Source organism: Bos indicus x Bos taurus, chromosome X, assembly GCF_003369695.1.
Source record: "Bos indicus x Bos taurus breed Angus x Brahman F1 hybrid chromosome X, Bos_hybrid_MaternalHap_v2.0, whole genome shotgun sequence".
NCBI classification, from domain to species: domain Eukaryota; kingdom Metazoa; phylum Chordata; class Mammalia; order Artiodactyla; family Bovidae; genus Bos; species Bos indicus x Bos taurus.
In genome coordinates this window covers 115,077,695-115,090,327 of record NC_040105.1, presented here as the reverse complement: position 1 = coordinate 115,090,327, position 12,633 = coordinate 115,077,695, and the positions used below count along the sequence as shown (strand labels likewise).

At 39.2% G+C, this 12,633-nt stretch overlaps 1 protein-coding gene across 8 annotated transcripts in view; it reads left to right on the top strand.

The window, feature by feature from the left end:
* Positions 1 to 12,633, top strand: part of AFF2 (AF4/FMR2 family member 2) — a 534,465-nt gene that overhangs the window by 72,622 nt on the left and 449,210 nt on the right. Inside the window, exon 1 of one of the 8 annotated variants that reach the window (XM_027533312.1) lies at positions 8,148 to 8,286. The exons of the other annotated variants lie outside the window; for them this stretch is intronic. The gene's annotated coding sequence lies outside the window, so the exon portion shown is untranslated. Of the gene's footprint in view, positions 1 to 8,147; positions 8,287 to 12,633 lie in introns of those variants that run through there. 8 annotated transcript variants of the gene reach the window in all.

The following is a 12,633-nucleotide window of genomic DNA, read 5'->3' as shown; positions in this document are numbered from 1 at the left end:
GACTCAGAATGTTGTATGATTTACCCAAGTTTATACAGTAATAGGTGGTGCAGTTAGGGTTCAAACTCAGTGTGTTTGATTTCAAAGTTCATGCCCTTTATCAATATACATTTGTAAGTGTCTCTTTTTTTAACCAGATACCAACTTTTATTCAGAATAAAAGCAAAAGAATGAAAAATATGAAAATGATTATGGTCGTGTGAATAGCAAAACCGGATCACCATGAATACCAAGTATTTATTTTATTGTTTATGTGTTTTATGAGTAGAGAGTTAGTCCTCAGACTCTGGTGCTCAGTCTGTATTGGATTCAGAGCATGTAATACAGCATTTTAGTGCAGTTGCATCCCCTCCTCTCCGAGTTTAAGACCACTTTATGGGTGAGTTACTTTATGATGTGGTCCTTTCGATATCTTGGTAGCTAAGATGCAATTCTCAGAGTTATAATATGTTTAAACACCAGATGAGCCACCAAAGTCTGAAAGCCTTCATTTTTAAGAATTTCCAGATTGAGAAAGCCATTATCCTGAACAGCTGAATCATTCACCTGTCAAAATTTCTGATAAGTCCCGTGATTTTGCAAAACAGGTACACGTTTCAGGATAATTTTCATCTGAAGCCATTCACCTCTCAAGATCTCTGACAGTTCCACGATTTTACAGTGCACGAATTTCAAGTTAATTTCATCTGAAGTGAAAACCCTACTTTATATCTCTTTATAAACAATGTGCTAGAAAAACACCCAGGTATCTCTGTGACCCCTTAGACCCTACATTAGAGTCCCTCTTAGGCAGTCGGTCCTTTTGCTTCATAGGTTTTCTTACTGTTGTAGTTCATTGTGTGAGTATTTGTTTAATGCCTGTCTCCCATGCTGGACTATGAACTCCGGGTGGACAGGGACTGTGTGTATTGCTCAATGCCACATGTTACCTACAGTGCTTGAAACCCCATGTGTGGCAAATAGTTGACACTCAATTTTTATTGAGGCAGGAATAAATGAATGGAGTGTGATAGAAGAGTAGACACATGCAACCAGGTAGCGGATTTAATCTTGATTTATGCCACAGAGATTCCCATTCTTAGTTTTTAAGCACGACCCTAGTTCAGTACCTCTTTCATGACCTAACAGCTCTGGGGGTTTTCTGTGATGGAGGGAAAGTCTGTTTGCTTGATGATTACAAGAGGACAGATACAATATTTACTAGACTTAGCAACTCTTGAGCAAATGTGGTCCCTGGAGAAGGGCACGTGATAATAATTCAGGGAAACCCAGTTGTTATCTCAAAGCTAAGCCACACAGGCATCAAGGCCATGACTCATGTTCCTGTGGTCAGGAGCCATAGAGTTTTCAAGGATAATTTATGGTGATGCTGATGAGACAGAGTTCATTTAAATACTGTAACTGCTGAAGTATTCTGAAGTGGAAAAGTCAGCCTGTGGTGGGGTAAATACCTTGTTGACCCCTTTTCCCTCTCCAATACACTATTGTTTCAAGTATTTACTCTAAAATACTTGAGTCTTAAAGTGACCCAGGAGAGATGAACTGACCATGGCTGCTTAATGCACGTTAAGATTTGATTTCTGAACACGAAGGACACGCTCATCTTTACTCAGCCCATTGTTCTTTGATCGGTTAAATGATGCTATAAATGGAGGAGAGTGATAGCAAAAAATAAATGTTTTATACAGTGCTAGAAAAAGCTTTAGGGGAAAATTTTCGCAAAAGAACAGATTCTTTCTTGTTTCTATAGAAACCAGTAGCGATCAGGAGGAGCGAGGTGTTCTTTCAAGTGTACATGGTGGTAAGGCCAGCTCAGCAGTCCCCAGCACACTAGAGGGCTGGTTAAAGACTCACTGTCGGGCGGGGGGGAGCCTCTGTCTGTGTCCCTTTGATCTCACTGGCAGTAGGGGACGTCTTGCTGGAAATCCCGGCTTCCCCATGGGCTGAGTAGGGCTGCGGTCCACAGTCGCTCAGCATCATAAAGCCAGAAAGACTCTTAACAGGAATCTCTTGTTGAAAGAAGAAGAAAAAGATAAACATAAGGAAAGCTCTAATATCAGTTGTCAACAGGCCTTTCAATGTGCTCCTTACCATCGAGCAGTAAATGTCCTGGTCATCTCCTGCCCAGATAACTGATAAACTGGCAAAAGCAGGCATTTGAGCCCTTGATGGTAAGATAATTTGTTGCTCTTCCAATTTGTCTCCTTCTATAAAATCTTTTTTTTTTTTTCAAATGAAATTAGAATGAAATGCCTCCTTTTTGGTTTCATTTGTAAAGCTGTTACCTTCCTGACAAGTGAATGTTGAGCAAGACTTAAATCAAATTCCAAGGCAAATACTTTTCTAAAGCCTAATCAATACTACAGGTTTAAAATGAATTCTCCAGTCTTTTAAATGAAGTTTAGGTCAAATGTAATGACAGGATGAAGCAGGCACATTTTGCTTCAATTTGACAGGTCCCAGAAGGTAAGAGGAATATCTAGTAACTGACAAAAGGGTTTTCCCTTTGTTTGACATTTACTTTGTATGTAAACAATCCAGTATATTGGCATGTCAATGTATTAGTTGGTGGTGGTCCCAGAACACAATGTAAATTCAGATAGTATTTCTTTCTGCTCACAAATACACTCTTGATCAACAAGAATGCATTTATTGCAGTCTTGCCTTGCAGTTGGCAGAACAAAATGAATCATTTTGAAATATAAACTTTCTCAGATCTAAAATATATCACTGGAAAACACAGACATAGGAGGAGAAGATTATGAAATAAAAGAAAGGTATTTAGGAGTCTATAAGTCATAAACATAATACACGTTCACTAATAAAGTACTGGGGTTCCCTGGTGGCTTAGACGGTAAAGAATCTGCCTGCAATGTGGGAAACCCAAGTTCGGTCCCTGGGTTGGGAAGAACCCCTGGAAGAGGGCATGGCAGCCCATTCCAGTATTCTTGCCTGGAGAATCCCCATGTACAGACGTGCCTGGCGGGCTACAGTCCATGGTGCTGCAAAGAGTCGGACATAACTGAGTGACTAAGCACAGCAATAAAATACTGGGACAAATGTACAAGACTACATATAATGAGGAGGTGTTAAAAGCTGGATATACCTTTCTTGAAGCTGTAAGTTTGAAGCAGCATTTTGCAGTGTGGGAGAGTATGAAGTGGCCTCTTGCTGGGTGTGTGACCTTAGGGAAGTCACTTCCCCTCTCTGAACTTCAGTCTCCTCATGGTAATAATGGTAATAATACAAATGATGGCGATGGTGATGATGATGAGGAGGAGGAGATGGAGGAGAAAGGTGTCTCCCTCCTAGGGTTCTATAAGGTTTAAGAGAATTCTAGAAAACTCTGCACAAAAGAAGTACATAATATATGCCACATTCCTTTTCCCCTACCCCAAAAGTAAACAGGTTAGTATTGAGCAGTTCTTTTTTACCAAGCTTTCAGCCATCGTTTTTCTGCTGTTCAATGAGAACTAAATTTTTGTTAAAATATATTTTGTCAGAAAAGTAAGCAAACTTTCTTAAATTGGAGACATACATGGAATGAGAAATACCATGTGTTTTCTAGACACGTTTTGTTTTGGTTTCTTTTTCCCTGGGAGTAAAGTTTGGGTGAAAATCTCTTAAGTCCTTATACGTATTTAAGATGAAAAAAACCTTTAGATTTGCTGTGACAGACCCAAAGCTTTTCTGGAGAACTGTGTGTGTTTGACCTCTCAGGCTGAAGTCACCATATCAGCTTCATCTGACATCATTATTTAGAAGCTCTTCTTACTGGGTGTGCCTTGGTTGCCTATTACATGTAATAAGGGCTCAATAGATAGCTGCCTAATGAATAAATGACAATATCATGAAATAAAGTTAAGAATGTAATGCTTACCAAACAAGTCTTGATAAATTTGTTTCAGTGATCTTTTTCTTCCCACACAATTGTGTGTAATATCATCCTACAGGCAATGTATGAAAAAGGGGTAATGGTAGATAAAATGGAAAGAATCCTTGCCTCTATTTAACTGGCCTCATTAATTTATAGCAGTACAGACTTGATTCATTGTAGCAGTATTTGGCTTAAATTTGACTGGATCAGGATGCAGATTATTTACAGTTTCTACCAACCCAAAGTGCCTAGTATATATTTGCAGTGATTTATAATCTACAGACAGTCATTATCACTGTCATTTAGCTTTATTTTGATCCCCACTAGTTACACAGCCTCACAATACCTACGTGGTTATAGCCCTTCAATATGCCTATGATGAAATTTCATATCACCCAATAAGACATCCTCATTATTTATAAAGAATGAGTTGGGGGTGAGAAGGCGGTGATGATTTCTTCACTGATTTCTTGACTTATTTAGCTCACAGCCTCATCAATTCGACCCAGACAACCATTACTCTTCCTTTATTACACACCAGACACACAGCCAGAATGAGACTTAAAGTCTCAGAACATTTAGTAAAGTAAAAATGTGCATCTTCAGACAAGAAATGTGGGGTGTATACCATGTATTGTTCCTTTTCATTTCCAAGATGTTACTACTGACTGTGCTGATGGTCTTGGCGTGCCAGCAGCACTGGAATGACCACAATCCTTCCACCTGAGATACCCAAAGTCCTTCCTTTGCATGCTGCACGGAGCTGTGAATTCATTTTCTTAGGCTGCCATGACAAAACACCACAAACTGAGTTTGTGGGTTAGAACAGCAGAACTGTTTTGTCTCCCAATTTTGAAGGCTAGAAGTTTGAAGTCAAGGTGTTAGTGTGGCCATGCTCCCTCCAAAGGCTCTAGAGAAAGAGCCTCAGCTGTTCATTGGCTTGTAGATACATCACGCTAATCGTCTTTCACATCACCACCTTTTTCCTGTGTCATCACATGGATTTTCCCCTGTGCATGCCCATCTCTGTGTCCCAATCCCCCCCCCCCCCGCTTTTTTAAAGGACACCAGTCATTTTGGATTAGGGTCCAGCCTAAGGACCTCATCTTAACTTGATCATCTCTGTAAAGACCCTGCTTTCAAATAGTTAGATTCTGAGGTCTTGGGAGTTAGGGGTCCAACATAGTGTTTCTTTTCAGAGACAGACATAATTGAATCCCTAGTCTGTCATCCCAGATGTTTATGTGCAGCTATGCTTCTGATACTTGTGGTCCATATGAAGCTGTAGATGAGAAAAGCAACTCCAAGCCTGTGGGCTACTTCATTGTTTCCCAGGCCCTACAGTTTGGCCACTTGACCTGAGACCTTGCTTCTGTGGATCCTTAAGAGGGATATGATGACCATGCCTAATTAGCTACTGCAGTATTACTTTCCAAATATGCTGAAAGTCAGTTTGGTTACAAATTCAGCCTGGATTGCTCTCTACCCTGCCCCTCAGTGTACTTAGTCTGAGTTGGTAAGCTTAACTAGATCCAAATGATAGCAAGAAATTTTAAACTTTTAGACAAATTTAATTTAATGGGAAACCAGATGGTACAGCTGTCTTGGAGTGTAAAGTAAAAGGTAGTATTGATTAAAGAGAGGATTTCTAAAAGTCTTGCAGCTAGACTGCATTCCTATGGGAAAAGCTGCTAACCCAAATCCTCCTGGCCAAATAACACCAATTTTTTAAAAAAAGTGCTGAGTTTACTTGCTCAAAAGCAGGTATTCACAATGCAGCATGATCATTGTAAAGCTACAAAAAGTTTTCTGGGAAGTTTGAGGCATTTCTTTGTCCTAAGGACAGATGGACACCTCATAAAGTATTTATGGTCCAGTCTAACTAACTAGGATGGACTTGCCAGGTGGCACAGGGGTAAAGAATCCTTGCTTGCAATGCGGGAGGGATGGGTTTGATCCCTGGGTTGGGAAGATCCCCTGGAGAAGGAAATGTCAACCCACTCTAGTATTCTTGCTGGAAAATCTCATGGACAGAGGGAGCCTGGTAGACTACAGTCCATGGGGTTGCAAAGAGTCAGACATGACTGAGTGACTGAGCAGGCACTAACTAAGGATTAACACGGGGTCAGAGGGTCATTGTTAGTAAAACTATATCTCTAGGTCCATCTACATATAGGAAGCACTTTTAGAAACTATGAAAAAATATTATTCGGCCTGAGGCATTAGAGATTATTTTAATTAAAATTATGTGTGTGCATCTCCTGTGTCTTCTGCATTGCAGGTAGATTCTTTACCACTGGTCCACCTGGTAAGTGCCAAAGCACCTATCAAAAAATTGATAGGGAACTTCAAACAACATCATCAAGAAAGTAAAAAGATGTTTTAGAATGGGAGAAAATATTTGCACATATCTGATGAGGTATTGGTATATAAAGAAAAAATATAACTCAATAATCAAAAGAGAAATGACCCAGTCAAAAATGAGCAAAACCTCTGAATAGATTTTTTTCCAAAGAGGGTATGCAAAGGACCAAAAAACACATGAAAAGATGTTCAACATCCTTAGCTATCAGGGAAATGCAAATCAGAACCACAATGAGCTACCACTTCACACACTCTAGGATGGCACTGCTCTAAGAGATAAGACACTAAAAAGTGTTGGTAAAGATGCAAAGATATTGGAATCCTTATACATTGCTGATAGGAATGTAAAGTGCAGCTACTGTGGAAATTAGGCAGTTACTCAAAAAGTTAAACACAGAGTTACTTTGCTTTGCTGTGCTGTGCTCAGTCATTCAGTCATGTCTGACTCTGTGACCCCATAGACTGCAGCCTGCCAGGCTCCTCTGTCCATGGAGTTTTCCAGGCAAGAATACTAGAATTACCATATGACACAGCAATTCTACTCCTAGTTATATATCCAACAGAGTTGAAAACATATGTCCTCGCAAAACTTTGTATACCAGTGTTCATAGCAGTATTATTCACAGTGGCCAAAATATAGGAACAATGCAAATGTCCATCACCTAATGAAAAGATATGCAAAATAATATTTTATCCATACAATGGGATATTATCCAGCCACAAAAATGAATAAAGTATTGATACATGCTACAACATGGATGAACCTTGAAAATGTTATGCTAAGCGGTAGATGGCAGATCCAAGGGTGATATATTGTACAATTTCATTTATGTAAAATAACCAGAATAGACAAATCCATAGAGTAGTTACCAGGAGTTGGGGAAAGGGCCGAATGGAGGGTGACTGCTAATAGGTACAAGAATTTTTTGGAGGGGGTGATGGAATGCTCTGGAACTAGATAGTGGTGTTGAGTGCACATCTCTGTGACTGTACAAGAGCCACTGAAGTCTATACTTTAAAATGGTGAATTGTATTTTTATGAATTATATCTCAGTAAAACTGTTTCTGTTGCCAAAACTCAGCCTCTGTTCACCAGTGCTGAATAGAAATATGGAGATGGACTTTTGGGTGAAGTAGAAAAGAGTAGCTTTTATTGCTTTGCCAGGCAAAGGGGGCCACAGTGGGCTAATGCCCTAAAGACTGTGTGACCCACCCTGGAGGGGGTAGTGGGGAGTTTTATAGTGTTCAAGGGCGTGATCAGTTTGTGGATAGTTCTTGAATCCGTTGGCATCAAGGTGAAGTTTCAAATATCATCAACCTTCTGGTTTCAGCCAGTCTAGGGTCTATGTTCTTGTGGTCAGTAGTTTTCATCTGGAGGGGGGTCTGCTTCCTGTGAAAACAACTTAGGAATGTGTGTCAAGCCTTTATCTGTATCTTTCAGGGAACTGGGAGTTTGGGGGTGGTTCTGCTATGTGGCAGAATTATAGTCTAAATTGTTACCAGTTCCCTAGTCCAACAGCACTTCTTTGTTTCTACATCTTTACGTTTCCCAATCATCACCTCTTGAGTCAGCATTTTACTTCAAAGTACAAGGACACAGAGGCTTGTACACAGTTCCATTGCCAAAAAAAGTTTCACTTGCTAGTTTTACTGTTCATTGATGATTCATTGAAACAGTACCTAGATTCTTTGCTTACAACTTAGCCCAACACAATTTTTTCCAAGGAGGGGTATTTTATCACTGGCATTTAGAATTGCTACAGCATAGTGATAATAAATAGCAGGCAGAGTTAGAAATTTGTTAGGGAAATCACATTGGAACACATTAAGCAGTCTAGTTAGATAAGAGTCACCGTCTTCCGGAAGAAGATAGACAGAAAGGTTTCAGTGTTGGGCCAGCGAGCAGTGGCAGTCAACACGCAGTGGTTTGCTGTCTTTCCAGTTGGACAATCAATTTAGCCTCCTTTAAGCCTCTGGGACCCTGGTGCCCAGCACCTCCACTAGAGGGGGAGCAAGCTAGATAAAGAATGCCTCAGATGGGTGTGGTGAGTTAAAAGCCTGGGGGAAAGATTGTGGAATGGAGAGGAACTTGGAATTCTAGGCTACTGTATAGCTTCTTATGTGTGTCTGTGAAATGCAAGTCGATACCAACCTTGTGCTCTTTAAAATGGTGATAAAAATTTTTGTCCCCAAGAATAGCATAGAAAAGACATTGAAATTAGAATCTGTTTGAATTAAACATCAGGTTTATTATGGGTTACTTTTTTGTTGGTTTTTTTAAAGCATGTGCGGAGGAAGGTTACCATCTCTCTTATTTCCACACATGGGGAACTTTAGTGTTTTTTGCAGTCCTGGAAACAAGTTTAGGTTCAATAATGTCAAGATTTTAAATTTTATCCTCTAGAAAGTGAAGCTTAAAAGATGCCAAACATTGGAATATTTTGTATAATTTGAGGAGAAAGAAAAGTCATAATTTAACAAGAAACTCAGTGTTAACCGTCACATTCTGATCTGACAATTGTAACTAAAAATATTTGGCAAATTTTCATTTCATGAAATCCATACTGAAAAGCATAGAGCTGTATTTTTCCCCCTTAGCCTCATGTACTCTGCGCTGATAAGGAAGAGACAAAGAATAAGCCAACAATCTTTTAAGAGAATAAATAGAGGTTATATCAGAAGGATAGTGGAGATTTAGCCCAATCTCTATTTCCCACAGCAGTGTCAGGGTTTATGATGACCTGAATCATCCAAAGAGAGGATAAATAATGTTCAGTAAGGATTTAGCCACAACTAGATTTTATTATTGTCTGAATCCTAAAAATCAGTAACCTGTCTGTTGTGTCCTGATGGCTCATGAAAATATGCAGTGATCTGCAATAGCTTGTTCATTCTCGACAGTATATCTTTAATTCTCACCAATATATGAACCAAACTGTCTGATATGTGGAGTACTTCTGGCTCTTCCACCCTGGTGACAAAAGGGAGTACTGGGGCTTTGTGAATGGAGCTGATTGAATAGCCCTAGAAGTGCTGGTGTTGACAAAGCCAAAGTTAGTGGCTTCTTCATTATGATTCATGGCCTCTTGTAGGCAGCAGCACAACAAACTTAGCCCTGGCCACAGCTCTTGGTCTTGTCGCTTTGATCCCCGTCAGTGACCTGGAAATTGCTCTTTATAATAGGAACGCAAGGACTTGTTCTGTAGCCCGGCAACTTGTTTATTCTTGTTTGGGTCAAACTGTTCATGGAAGGGGATGTGACTGAGTATGCTGCTTCTCCGACAGGGGATGGTGGGCTGAATCGGTGGTGCTGTTCCCTGCCTGCATGTTTCGTGAAATGACTGAACAATTCAGTGCCAAGTGGCTTTGACCTTAGCCTCACTCACCTGTTAATATCTAATAATAACTACAATTTCCTGGTACTGGACCATGCTTTTTACTTACCTTGTTATTTAAGGCTCAGCAAAAAACTAAGAAGTACACATTAGTATTTCCATCTTGGAGATGATGAAACAGGGTTTCAGAAGTCCTTATGGAAAGTATTACCTGCCCCTGTTGGGATATTGTGCAGATTAGTGAATACATGCATAGTGCTGATGGACTGGGGGTGTTTGTGTGTGCCTCATAGCTGAGCACCATGCCTGGGACATGAGAAGGACACGAAGCCCCTCAGTAAATGAGAGCCATACTTCTTTTGTCTTGAACAGCACTGAGTATTTTGCCTAACAGGTTCAATAGATAGTAGTTGAATTGAATTAAAATATCACTAAATAGATTTTGCAAGTTGGCTTTCCTGCTGTAATTAGCTTTCTGACAATTTGAGTGGTAATTGGTTGATGGGAAGAATAATTAATAATAAAGGCTGTTTATTTGTGGGGTAAGCATTTATCACAGTTTTCACTCCTTTCCATCAGCATTTAATTCACAAAAAGGCTCATAAGTTAACTATAGAGAAATTATATTACTAAATATTGAATAGTAATTATAATACACGATATGTTTTCCCTTTAATTAGCAAATAGACTGTTCATTATGTTTTAGATAATTGTTACATATCATTTGATTTTATTTCTTTATCACTTGTGGCAGGTGATTACATTTCCACAGGGTATAATTTTTTATCACATTATTTTGAAATTTGATTACAAGATTATGCAGTGCAGAATTCAGTGTATTCAAATCACCCTGATTTCTCTCACATTCTTTGCTTCTGGAAAATTTGCACTCCTTTTTTCCACCCTGTATGTGCGTGATAAATAAGAACACAGTATTAATGAAGCTGAATAAGTGTGTAAATCTCTGTAAGTGTCTTAAATTAGAGACCTTGGAACTTCTACTTGGAAATTTTGACTCGTGTCTCATTGCAATAGTAATCTCTTTGAAAATCAGTCTCCTTTACTAATAAAGACAAAGAATAATATAATATCTGGTAATCTAAAATGATATATAATAATATAACATGTCATATAAGCATTACACAGTACTCTAATGCAATATACAATTATAATAAATGCAAATGAAAATAAATGCAAATGTTGTATCTAAGCATCTGTGACCCTGAAGGAGCTCAAGAGCATGTAGTGATAGCTGCTCGCTTCCCTCCTCATCTTTGAGTAATTGGGCTGATAACACCCCTCATTGCCCTGCTGCAGGTTTGACACTGTGAGTTTAGCTTTGACAGGAAATCAGTAGCAGTGTGCATGTTGCTTGACTACGCTCAGACCTCCCTGCCTCTGCTTTGATAATGTTATTTATGATGAAGGCAAGATCACAGGCTGTACAAATTATGGTTATTGTGGTATTCAGCCATTGGCGGGTATGGCACCCAGCTGCCTAGTCACAATTTGTCTTATTAACTTGATTATCTGATTTCCTCCAAGTTCTGCAGTGTTGAAATGGCAGCCTTTGAGGGGAAAGTTTCATAGAAATGAGTGCTGTCCTATGCAAGGCAACCGAGTTGGTTGAAAATAAGATCCTATCAGAGGAATGAGCAGAGGCTACACTTTTATGGTCTTACAAAGATTGTAAAGATATTAAATGTGAAGCAAAACTCTTGCATTTGCTCATTGCATTTTGTTTCAAGGAGTTTAAATAATACTGCTTAATGCTATCAGGACGATGTCAGGACTTAGAGGGAATAACTTTCCTATTTAGGTTTGGTCATGCAGTCTGTTTAACAGCTATTCCCTTTCTAACGGTATGTTGCAGTTCACAGCATTCCTCAGGGCATGCAGGGAGAATGGCATGGACCTCTTGAATAATTAATATGATTTTCAGAGCAGTAGTCATGGAAACCCAAGCAGTGCCACATATTTGGATTATAAGAATTAGGCACATTTTGAATATAACATTTAACCAAAAGAGGTGGCTGTCCCCTAAAGACAAATGCATTCTCCCCAATTCCTCAAGCTCAATGCAGTGAATATGGGCCTATTTATATGTTTGTTTTGAAGAGTATGAAACTAATCCATGCTTCATCATACATTATTTTCGTATCTTCGTGTTTGAATCACTTAATTGGTTTCTTTCCCTGTGTATTTGGACTCTGTTTAATTGAGATGTTTTCACATGCAAACTTCTGTTTTCATACTTTCTCTAGTGCTGTTCATGATCACAGGTTATTACTTTTTTATTAAAGAGAAAATGTAGAACTTAATTTACAAGAAAATAGCATAGACCACTCACTGTGTTGAGTATCTCTAAGGTATCACATCCTTTCTAACACTGCCCCAAACCTCTGGTGATATTAGGATGGAGGATTTTCAAGTATTAGACAATTGCTATTCACCAAAAAGACTACAGTTTTCCCATGAAGTTTATAGACTGTTCTGTTAGAGCAGTTGCATGGCTCTTTTATTTGTCTCAAAAAGTGTCTCTTCAGAATCAATATCATCATTACCTTGTGTGTGTGTGTGTGTGTGTGTGTGTGTGTGTGTGTAAGAAGTCAACCAGGCAAGAGCAAAAAGCTATCATCCAGTCTTCAGTAGTAGAGTACGTGTAAAGAATAAAAATAAATGGAAGTTATTTATAGAGTACAAACCCTCTGGTTTCATAAACCATGTTATACTGTTATTTGCTCAGGTTTATTCCACAAACAGCTTCCAGTGTCTAAGACTCCCAAGCTTCTGCTTTCCTAGACTGATAAAGGAAGTGATTAGCAAGACCATTAACCAAGACTAGAAGATTAAAAAGGATTAAGGAAAGCAAAGACCTATTTTTGTTACTACTTCAAGTTTTCTGCTTGCATTTAAAAAATGGGCTTTCTCAGGGAAATGTGGACTATTTGGTTCTGTGGTCCCGCCTGCCAAGTACCCCTGAGCCGTGGGGTCCTCCTTGGAGCCCTTGATTCTCCTCTTGTCTTCGGAAGATCCTTTCGCTCCGGTGAATTCGTG